Below are 10753 nucleotides of genomic sequence, written 5' to 3'. Positions count from 1 at the left end.
AGAGAAAAATAATGGAAACTTTAGGGGAGGAGGAGACTAACAATGGGTTTAGTGCTAGGTGTAGAATCTACGGAGTCTGGCCGCGTTCCAGGGGTTCGGCTCGAGGCGATTGTCTGATGCATCGCGAAGACGGTATGCCCCTCCGGTGAGAACTTAGTCAATTATGAAGGGACCCTCCCATTTGGGCTTGAGTTTGTCCTTTTTCTTCTCCGGTAGGCGTAGAACAAGTTCGCCGACGTTGTAAGTCTTGGCCCGTACTTCTCTGCTTTGATATCTTTAAGCCTGCTGTTGGTAAACCGCTGAACGGGCTTTTGCGACATCATGTTCCTCCTCCAGGGCATCTAGGCTGTCCTGCCGATCGAGCTCGGCTTCTCTCTCTTCGTACATATGCACTCTAGGTGAGTCGTGAATAATATCGCAGGGCAATACAGCCTCTGCACGATACATCATGAAGAAACGTGTGTACCCGATAGTACGGTTGGGCGTGGTCCGCAGCCCCCAGAGTATGGAGTCGAGCTCCTCAACCTAGTGCTTGTATGATTCTTTCAAAGACCGCACTAGTCTGGGCTTGATGCCGCTCATAATAAGACCGTTGGCGCGTTTGACTTGACCGTTGGTTTGTGGGTGGTAGACGGAGGCGTAATCTAGTTTAATACCCAGATTAGTACACCAGATTTTTACTTCGTCGGCTGTGAAATTGGAGCCATTGTCACTGATGATGTTGTGTGGGACACCATAACGGTGCATGTCATGGAATTGTCACGGCAGATGTCCTTAGTGTCAGGACTTAGTCGCGAGGCCAACGCATCTATGTGGTAGCTTGAGAGGGGTGGAGCGGGACGAGAGACGCGATGTTTTACCCAAGTTCGGCCCCTCACGGTGGAGGTAAAAGCCTACATCCTGCTTCATTGATATTGATGATGATGATCGCGGTTACAAGAGTGCTCTATCTCGAGAGCTATTGTCTAAACCTAACTTGTCCAACTTGTGGAAATTGTCAATCTTGTCCCTTTTGGGGAGCCCTGCCCCTCCTTATATATGTTGGAGGGGCGGGTTACATGTAGAGTCCTATTAGGATTAGGACTAGTCTATCTCTAATACAAACCAGATATAAGTCTAGGTCTTAGCTCCTTGTAAGATAAATGTTCCTCATGCCTTTCCTCTTAAACCGGCCCACCATTAACATAAACCGGCATGCTGGACCTTGGGCCTTGTCATCCATCCGGAACACGCGCCGGGTCACCAATGAGTCTTCAGGCTCGTGAATCGTCATACTAGTGAACCGCCAGACTCGTACACTGCCAGACACGTAAACCGCCAATCACGTAAACCGCCAATCCTTTGGCAGTTTACCAATGAAACGCCTAGTCCAGCCGGGTTATACTTCCGGCCGGTTTACACCGCGGGGTATATCCCCGACATTAGCCCCCAAGTTTAGCTTGGATTTATCCATGGTAAACTTATGCTGCAAAATAAACACAAGAACAAATTTGACAGGTTGTGCTCCGGGTTAAGAATTCTTGTAAACCGGTACCTGATCACCCTTAAGTCCTTGTTATTTCCTCCTTCTGGGAAGTCCGGGTCAATAGACCAGCTTCATAATCAATTTGCCGACATTGGTTTGTCACAGAGAAATATTGTGAAGAATAACTCCTTTGACTCAGCTCCCAAAGCGCTGGTTTAAGAAATATGGGTCTTAAAATACTTATCTGATATTCAACTGGTTTGAAGGTGTAAAACTTGCCGGTTTAATATTACCAAAATGGCCGGTTTATAAATATTGATGGCACCGGGTCATAATTGTTGTCGACACCGGGTCATGTAATTGATCTTCCTGATTTGCTCAAAACTGATAAAATGAAGATGTTCCTCCTTTATATGCATAATACCTGTAGCCCCCAAGTCTTAAGAGGAGAACATAGTGATAACTTAAGACTTGCTCCAATAAGTGTCTCAACCTTGCAAGAAATCCGGTTTGTTCATCTCAATCATATAAATTGAATACTCCATATATGTAGCCCCCAAGTACTGGGTTGTCATGCTTGCAGCAACCTAGGACTTGTAATTGCTTATAAAAACTTCAATCAGTGTAACCCCCCAAGGGTCGGGTCATTATGCAATAATGAGCAGGGATTTTAGCAGTGATGTGTAGCCCCCAAGGGCCGGCTTAGTAAGATAATACTGAACCGGGACTTGATATATACTTCAATGAAAATAACATCTTATAATGTAGCTTCCATCATAGGGCTTGAACCCACGCCCACAAGGTTAAGAGTTTTGTGCTTTACCAACTGAGGAATGGATCCTTCAATATTATGGATGAAAACTTGTGTACCTTGAATTGTTGACAGGAGCAATTGGTAGCCCCCAAGGGCCGGCTCATTATAATATGATGAGTCGGGTCTTCAATAAGACTAGTTAAAAATGACTTTGCATTAGCCCCCAAGTGTCATGATGCATGCTTGCAGCGACATGAGACTTGCATGTAATCTCAATTTGAATAATGTAGCCCCCAAGTGTCGGGTTCTAAGCCTGCAGCGACACGGGACTATTCCTTCCATGGCAAAATAAATCATATTCATCGACAAAATAATATCCATTGCGCTAAAGCGACTTTGAAAACCCTCATTCATAATATTAATAACCATAATAAAAATCCAGCCATGTTGGCTATTCAAGATAATATAATCCGCTATGAAAATCTTATTTATCCAATATCATAATGAAAATTCAGCCAAGTTTGGCTATTTGAATAATATAACCCAATCATTTATATGCGCATAATTCCAATGGCGCAATCCAAATATATACTGGCGACTTATAGTCCAAAGCCATGCCGGTTTAATAAACACCGGATAATTTCTCATCATATACTAGTGATTTATCGTCTTAAAGCCAGGCCGGTTTAATAAACACCGGATAATTTATCATCATACTGGCGACTTATAGTCGAAAGCCAGGTCGGGTTAGTAAACGCCGGTGATTTATAATCATGCTTTATTCAACCTGTTTCTGCATACAACAAGTTTAAAGTGTTCGGGCGGTTTACCATCGGACGGGTCATAACGCCCAACATATAACCCAGGTTTATAACCAAGGCTGCACTTAAGAATAATCAAATATGAAATATATCATACCTGTGACATTGAATCACATCGTTGGTTTACCAACTTTTTGGTATAGGGGTAATAACCCAGATTTTGAGTACTGATAACTCCTTCCATATTGTGTCGATTTATGATAAAACCGTACCAGGTTGTGATAAACACCGGTTTAACCACATATAATACTGGTGACTCGTAGTCAAACCAGACCGGGCTGATAGTCTCCGGATTATAACTTGATCATGTGCTGACAACTTGTAGTTGAAAGCCGAGCCGGGTTGATAAACACCGGTTTACTCCATAATAGGATGGTAACAGAAAATCAAACCGGGCAGATAGCCTCCGGATTAAGATTTGACCGTGTTCAGTCAATTTGTAATATGATAGTCGAACCAGTTTAAAAATTGTCGGTTTAAAACGCAACAAAAGAAATATTTATCAAAACAAAATTTCAAGCAAAGGCAATGATAAAACCATTTGCAAAAAGAGGCTATTGAGTCGATCAAATGGCGTTACCATGGTCGGACACGACCAAGCCCCCGATAGGCGTAGCTATGGTTCAAGTCAGCCAGGTCCCGAAATGAAACAGTGGCATTATGCCGATCAAAAGGCGTGGCAATGGTTCGGGTTCGACCAAGCCCCCAAGTGATTTTGTGGCCTTAGGCCGATCAAGAGGCGTGACTATGGTTCAGACGTGACCACAAGTCCCCAAGTGATGCATTGGCATTACGCCGATCAAGAGGTGTAGCGATGATTCGGGTTCGACCAAAGCCCCCAAGTGATGCTTTGGCACTAGGCCGATCAAGAGGCATGACTATGGTTCAGACGTGACCACAAGTCCCCAAGTGATGCTGTGGCTTTACGCCTATCAAAAGGTGTTGCTATGGTTCGGATACGACCAAGCCCCCAAATGATTTCCCTGGTGGCCTTAAGCCTATCAAGAGGTGTGACTATGGTTCGAACATAGCCCCCAAGTGATATTGTGAGTTGTGCTCAAGGGATACCCATGTTTGAGTTGTGCCGTGCAGCAGACTCTCTTTGGCCCCTTATGATAACATTGGCTTGATAGCCGGATTACCGAAATAACCAGAGTTGTGCTCTTATAATAATATTGGCTTGATAGCCGGATCAAGAGGTGTAGCTACGGTTCGAATACAACCAAGCCCCCAAATGATAATGTCAGCTGTGCTCAAGAGGCACCTATGTTTGAGTTGTGCTGTGCAACAAACTCTCTTTGGTCCCCTTAATTTCTTTTGAGAACTCGAACTTGCGAGAGATTATTCTTTTGAACCGGAAATTCTTAAACCGGATACTGAGAGCTTCAAAGCTCTATGGGAGATAGCTTTCCCTTGAGCCGGATTTTTAAACCGGAATCCTTCTTCTTGAGCCGGAAATTTTCTAAGGCCTTTAAATTTTCACCAATATGACGATTTAGGGTCCTGCATTAGACAACTTTGCAAGCCAGAGTAATTGCTCTTTTAAAGAAAGCAATACATAATACAAAAATATACTGGATGAATTTCACCTGATATGCCAGGCCAGTAATTATCCACTGCGGAGTTGATGATCACCATGGTGAAGCGGAAATCAATCATGGGTGAATCCGCCGTAGGAGCAGACAGATGATCCTGCCATGGCACTATAATCCGGTGCGGATAGGCGAGTCAATCATGTTGCGTTGATGTAGCAGGGGTGGCGATTCGCGTATCTATCCATCCAGCAGCATGGCACAGACAAACGCTAGTGCAAAAGCGATGCTGGCACGCGCCCCCTTAGGTGACACCTTTGTAATGAATAATGGTCCTGCAAAAGAATACCACATACCAGAGTAATTGCTCTCAAAAAAAAATAGCACCTGATGTTTTGTCGGGCAACATGAACGCCCGCCAGCAGGGGCAAATGGCGCTGGATGATGCTGGATGTAGTCAGACGAAAAAGACAGCTCGTACATATATACGTCCGATCTGACATTCCACTAGCACTCGGTAATCTTGATCCATACTGGATTAATAGTGCTAGCACTCTTTTGGGAACGAGCTAGCGTACCTTCACATAAACTTTTCCCTTTGGCGTTTTCAAAACTCCACACAACTTTTGCCAATGGATCTTCAGGGTGGACGTAGTATTTGAACAGAACATAAATCTTTGATTTATTCCCCCTGGCACGTTGAAATCGATCAGATAACCAGGGCGACTAGCGGCGCACGCATCCATCGGGCGATGCCTTATACCCAAACACTTATGCTACACTTTCGTCCCCCGGGTCTCCTGTTGCAGATAGATGTCGGTGCGAGCTTAGGCGGGCCGGCGTAGACCATGACGCCCAGATAGCAAGGTTGATCGCCGGCTTGACATGTGCCAAATTTCAAACTCTGATTTCATTTTCCATGAGCCTCAACAGTTCGTCTTTAAACTCTAGAGACTCTTCCTGCAACTCCTGCTGAGGCTTCTTTATATTTTCTTTAGAAATACTCATCCTTTCTTCTGCTAGGCTAGGCGATAGTCCGGTCCAATCCGCTGAAACTTTCATGGTGACCCGATCCGGTCGTGCGGGTTGGCGAGGCTAGACGGCACAAAGCTGACGCCAGTGAAGTGAAGTGGTGCCGTCTCCGGTGCGGTGAGGTGAAGGTGACACCACGGGGGAACTGCGGCGATCCTGGCGGGTCAATGGACGCGGTTGACGCACAGTAGGCAGAGGAGGCGTCCGAGGCGGCTTTCGGCAAGGCTTTGCAAGCAACAATGATGGAGTGTGTGGTGGCGAAAACGGTCAACGGAGCAAATCCTGGTGAAAAAACTTATCTGCTCAACCTGTCCTTGCGTATGTACATACTGCCGAATTTGTAATGGAGGCAGAGGCGTGCGGCCGGCATGGCATGGCCAGCGAGTACACGGTCATCTTGGCAGAGGCGAGATCGTTGACTGCGGCAGCGGACGTGCGCCCGGCGAGGAGTGGAAATGCCGGGGCGGCTCGGCAGCACGGCGGTTCACGGACGAGAGGCGCAGCAGAAGGAGGAGCGGCCGGTCCTGGCGGGGGCAATTCGACGGTGGAGGTGAAGACGAGGCGTGGCCGGCTTGATGATGCGGTCCGTGCAGGGCGGCTCGGAACGAGGCGACGACAGCGTAGTCCGAATCCAAACCCCCCGTCCCAGTCCTCGTCCGGGTCGTTCTTTGGTTTGACTTCCACATCGTATCTGCCATATCGTGGTCTCTTTTCTCTAAATGACCTGAGTACTGGTACTTGCATCTAGTACCCTGTCAATTTCGTGTGATGGTGTATCTTCATCTTAGCTTCCGTCCATCACGTGAGAAGCACTAGTTGAATTTAGCACTTTGATTTAAGAAGCAATTTTAGGTCTTCACGTGAGGACATGGTAGCTGACCAGAAAGTTTTCTCCAAAAACCTCGAGATTTGAAGCGAACCTTGCAGCATAAAACTTCTGTCTGTCTTGGCTTCTAATGGCGACACAGTGAAAATCGATCTGATTTTCATGGATCGTCCAGTTGCGGGGGCGCGCACTACGCAACCCTAATTTCTCTTTAACTCCAATCTTGTATTTTCAGATCCAAAGTTAAACCTGAGCAATTGCTTCATGTCAGCTCTTTTTCTTCCAGCCAATCGCGAGCTTCTCAGTCCTCACGAGAGATCCCTCCAAAAACTCAACACCACCGTGCGCAGGCCCCACGGTGGACGCCAACTGTCGTGGAATTGTCATGGCAGATGTCCTTAGTGTCAGGACTTAGTCGCGAGGCCAACGCATCTATGTGGTAGCTTGAGAGGGGTTGAGCGGGACGAGAGACACGATGTTTTACCCAGGTTCGGCCCCTCACGGTGGATGTAAAAGCCTACATCCTGCTTCATTGATATTGATGATGATGATCACGGTTACAAGAGTGCTCTATCTCGAGAGCTATTGTCTAAACCTAACTTGTCCAACTTGTGGAACTTGTCAATCTTGTCCATTTTGGGGAGCCCTGCCCCTCCTTATATATGTTGGAGGGGCAGGTTACATGTAGAGTCCTATTAAGATTAGGACTAGTCTATCTTTAATACAAACCAGATACAAGTTCAGGTTTTAGCTCCTTGTAAGATAAATGTTCCTCATGCCTTTCATCTTAAACCGGCCCACCATTAACATAAACCGGCATGCTGGGCCTTGGGCCTTGTCATCCATTTGGAACACGCGCCGGGTCACCAATGAGTCTTCAGGCTCGTGAATCGTCATACCAGTGAACCGCCAGACTCGTAAACCGCCAGACACGTAAACCGCCAATCACGTAAACCGCCAATCCTTTGGCGGTTTACCAGTGAAACGCCTAGTCCGGCCGGGTTATACTTCCGGCCGGTTTACACCGCGGGGTATATCCCCGACAGTGCACGACATCGGATATGAAGTCTATCACCGGGCCGGACTCAGCCGTTTGACCAGTTTAGCCTCTATCCACTTAGTGAATTTGTCCACCATAACCAGTAGATATTTTTTCTTATGGCTTCCCCCTTTAAGGGGTCGAATCATGTCGAGTCCCCAGACTGCGAAAGGCCAAGTGATGGGGATTGTTTGTAGGGCAGTGGGGGCATATGGCTTTGATTGGTAAAGAGTTGGCATCCGACGCAATGTTGGACAAGGTCCTGTGCATCCGCTCGGGCCGTCGGCCAATAAAACCCTATAGGGAAGGCCTTGCTAATAAAGGCCCGAGCTGCGGCATGGTGACCGCCGAGTCCGGCATGAATTTCAGCCAAGAGCTGCCGCCCCTCTTCCTCGGATATACATCGTTGAAGGACTCCGATGGCGCTTTTCTTGTAGAGCTCTCCATCATGAACCTTCTAGGCCTTCGAGTGCCAGACAATGCAGCGGGCCTCATTCTGGTCCTCAGGAAGCTCCTTCCAATTAAGATAGGAAGGAAGGGTTTGGTCCATGGGGCAATGACTGCCATGATGAGATGCGCCGACGGTGTTATGTCTATGTTTCTGGCATCTGGGTTATGTTTGGGTCCGGACTAGTGTTACCATTTTCCCCCCGCGACAACATGGATGCCTTAAATATCCTTTCTAGGAAGATATTAGGTGGGACGGGGTTGCCCTTAGCGCCAATACGAGCAAGAACATCCGCCGCATGATTACTTTCTCGAGCTGCATGATGGAACTCGAGCCCCTCGAACCGAGCCGACATTTTTATGACTGCGTTACGATATGCTACCATCTTTGGATATTTAGCATCGAAATCTCCATTTATTTGAGATATTGCAAGGTTTGAGTCCCCGCGCACTTCTAGGCATTGTATGCCCATGGAGACAGCCATCCGGAGGCCATGCAATAAGGCCTCGTATTCGGCTGCGTTATTGGAGTCTGTGTATAGTATTTGGAGAATGTACTGAATGACGTCTCCAGTAGGGGACGTTAAAACGACACCCGCTCCTAACCCTGCAAGCATTTTGGAGCCGTCAAAGTACATGACTCATTTGGAGTATGTGCCGTACTCTTTAGGGAGTTCTGCCTCTGTCCATTCGGCGATGAAGTCGGCCCGTACTTGGGATTTGATAGCTCGACGTGGTTTATATGTAATGTCAAATGGCAGGACCTCGATGGCCCATTTGGCAATTCGGCCCGTAGCATCGCGGTTGTTTATAATGTCATTGAGTGGTACTTCGGAGGCCACCGTGATCGAACACTCTTGGAAGTAGTGACGGAGCTTCTGGGATGCCATGAAGACCACGTATGCTATTTTTTATAATGAGGGTACCGGGATTTGCATGGTGTAAGGATAGTAGATACGTAGTATACTCTCTTCTGAAGCGGGAATTTATGTCTGTCCTGTTCTCGTTCAACAACGAGTACGGCACTCACCACCTGATGCGTTGCCGATATGTATAATAACATCGGTTCGCCGGAGTTTGGTGCAGCCAGGATTGGATTGCTTGCGAGAAGGGTTTTTATTTCTTCCAGTCTTGCTATTGCCGCGTCCGTCCACTCGAAGTGGTCGGTTCGCCATAGAAGGCGATAGAGAGGCAGTGCCGTTTCTCCTAATCTGGAGATAAAGCGGCTTAGAGCTTCCACGCAACCTGTAAGTTTTTGGACTTGCTTAAGGTCTGTTGGTTTAGCCAATTGTGACAAAGCTCGGATTTTGGCTGGGTTTGCGTCGATTCCTCTGTTGGAAACGATAAAGCCCAGCAGTTTTCCAGCGGGGACGTCGAAGACACACTTTTCCGGGTTGAGCTTAATGTCATATGCCCTGAGGTTGTCGAATGTAAGACGCAAGTCGTCTATTAGTGTTTCCACATGCCTGGTTTTGATGAAGACGTCATCAACGTAAGCTTCTACTGTTTTGCCAATCTGTTTCTCCAGGCATGTTTGAATCATGCGTTGATATGTGGCGCCGGCGTTCTTGAGCCCAAAGGGCATGGTATTAAAACAGAATGGCCCATATGGGGTAATAAATGATGTTGCAGCTTGATTGGATTCCTTCATTTTGATTTGATGGTATTCGGAGTATATAACGAGGAAACACAGTGAGTCGTGTCCTGCGGTGGCGTCAATGATTTGATCAATGCGGGGGAGGGGGAAGGGATCCTTAGGGCATGCCTTGTTGAGGTCTTTGAAATCGACGCACATGCGCCAGGATTGGTCCTTCTTTGGTACAATCACCAGGTTTGCCAGCCAGTCCGGATGTTTGATTTCTCTAATGAATCCGGCCTCGATGAGTTTGGCCAGCTCCTCCCACATGGCTTGTCGCTTGGGTTCGCAAAAGCGCCGCAGTGTTTGCTTAACCGGTTTAAACCCCTTTAATGTATTGAGGCTATGTTTGGCCAGCTTGCGTGGGATCCCTGGCATGTCCGAAGGGTGCCAGGCAAATATGTCCCAGTTTGTGCGTAGGAATTCTCGTAGTGCGGCGTGAACTGTTGGGTTCAGTTGAGCTCTGATGGATGCTGTCTTCTTGGGGTCCATTGGGTGGACCTAGAATTTGACTATTTCTTCTACCGGTTTGAACGAGGTGGATTTGCGGCCTTTGTCGAGGATCACATCGTCCCTGGCCACTGTGGAGCGTAGCGCGGTTAATTCTTCGCCCGCGAGGGCTTCAGATAGTGCCTCCATGGCCAGGGATGCGGTTTTGTTTTCAGCGCGGAGTGCTATTTCCGGATCACTGATGAGAGTGATTATATTGTTTGGTCCGGGCATTTTGAGCTTCATATATCCGTAGTGAGGTATAGCTTGGAAGCGTGTGAAAGCATCCCGCCCCAAGAACGCGTGATATCCGCTGCTGAAAGGGGCACTTGGAAGGTTATTTCTTCGGACCGATAGTTCTCCGGCAATCCGAATACCATGTCAAGTATGATTTTTCCTGTGCACCGCGCGTCCCTACTAGGAATAATTCCCCGGAAGGTTGTGTTACTTTCTTTGATGCAGCTCTTGACTATTTCCATTTTATGGAGTGTGTCCTCGTAAATGAGATTTAGTTCGCTGCCACCATCCATCATGACCTTGGTGAGTCGAAACCCATCCATGATGGGGCTGAGGACTAACACGGCTGGTGCCCGTGTTGTTCTGTACTTTGGTTCGTCACCGGCGTTGAATGTTATAGCCGTGTCGTTCCATGGGTTTATTACAGCGATTTGGCAGACTTCATTGAGCTCGCGAAGTGCCCTTTTGTGCTTGT

Source organism: Triticum aestivum, chromosome 3A, assembly GCF_018294505.1.
Source record: "Triticum aestivum cultivar Chinese Spring chromosome 3A, IWGSC CS RefSeq v2.1, whole genome shotgun sequence".
NCBI classification, from domain to species: Eukaryota; Viridiplantae; Streptophyta; class Magnoliopsida; order Poales; family Poaceae; genus Triticum; species Triticum aestivum.
Note: the sequence above shows the minus strand (reverse complement) of the source record.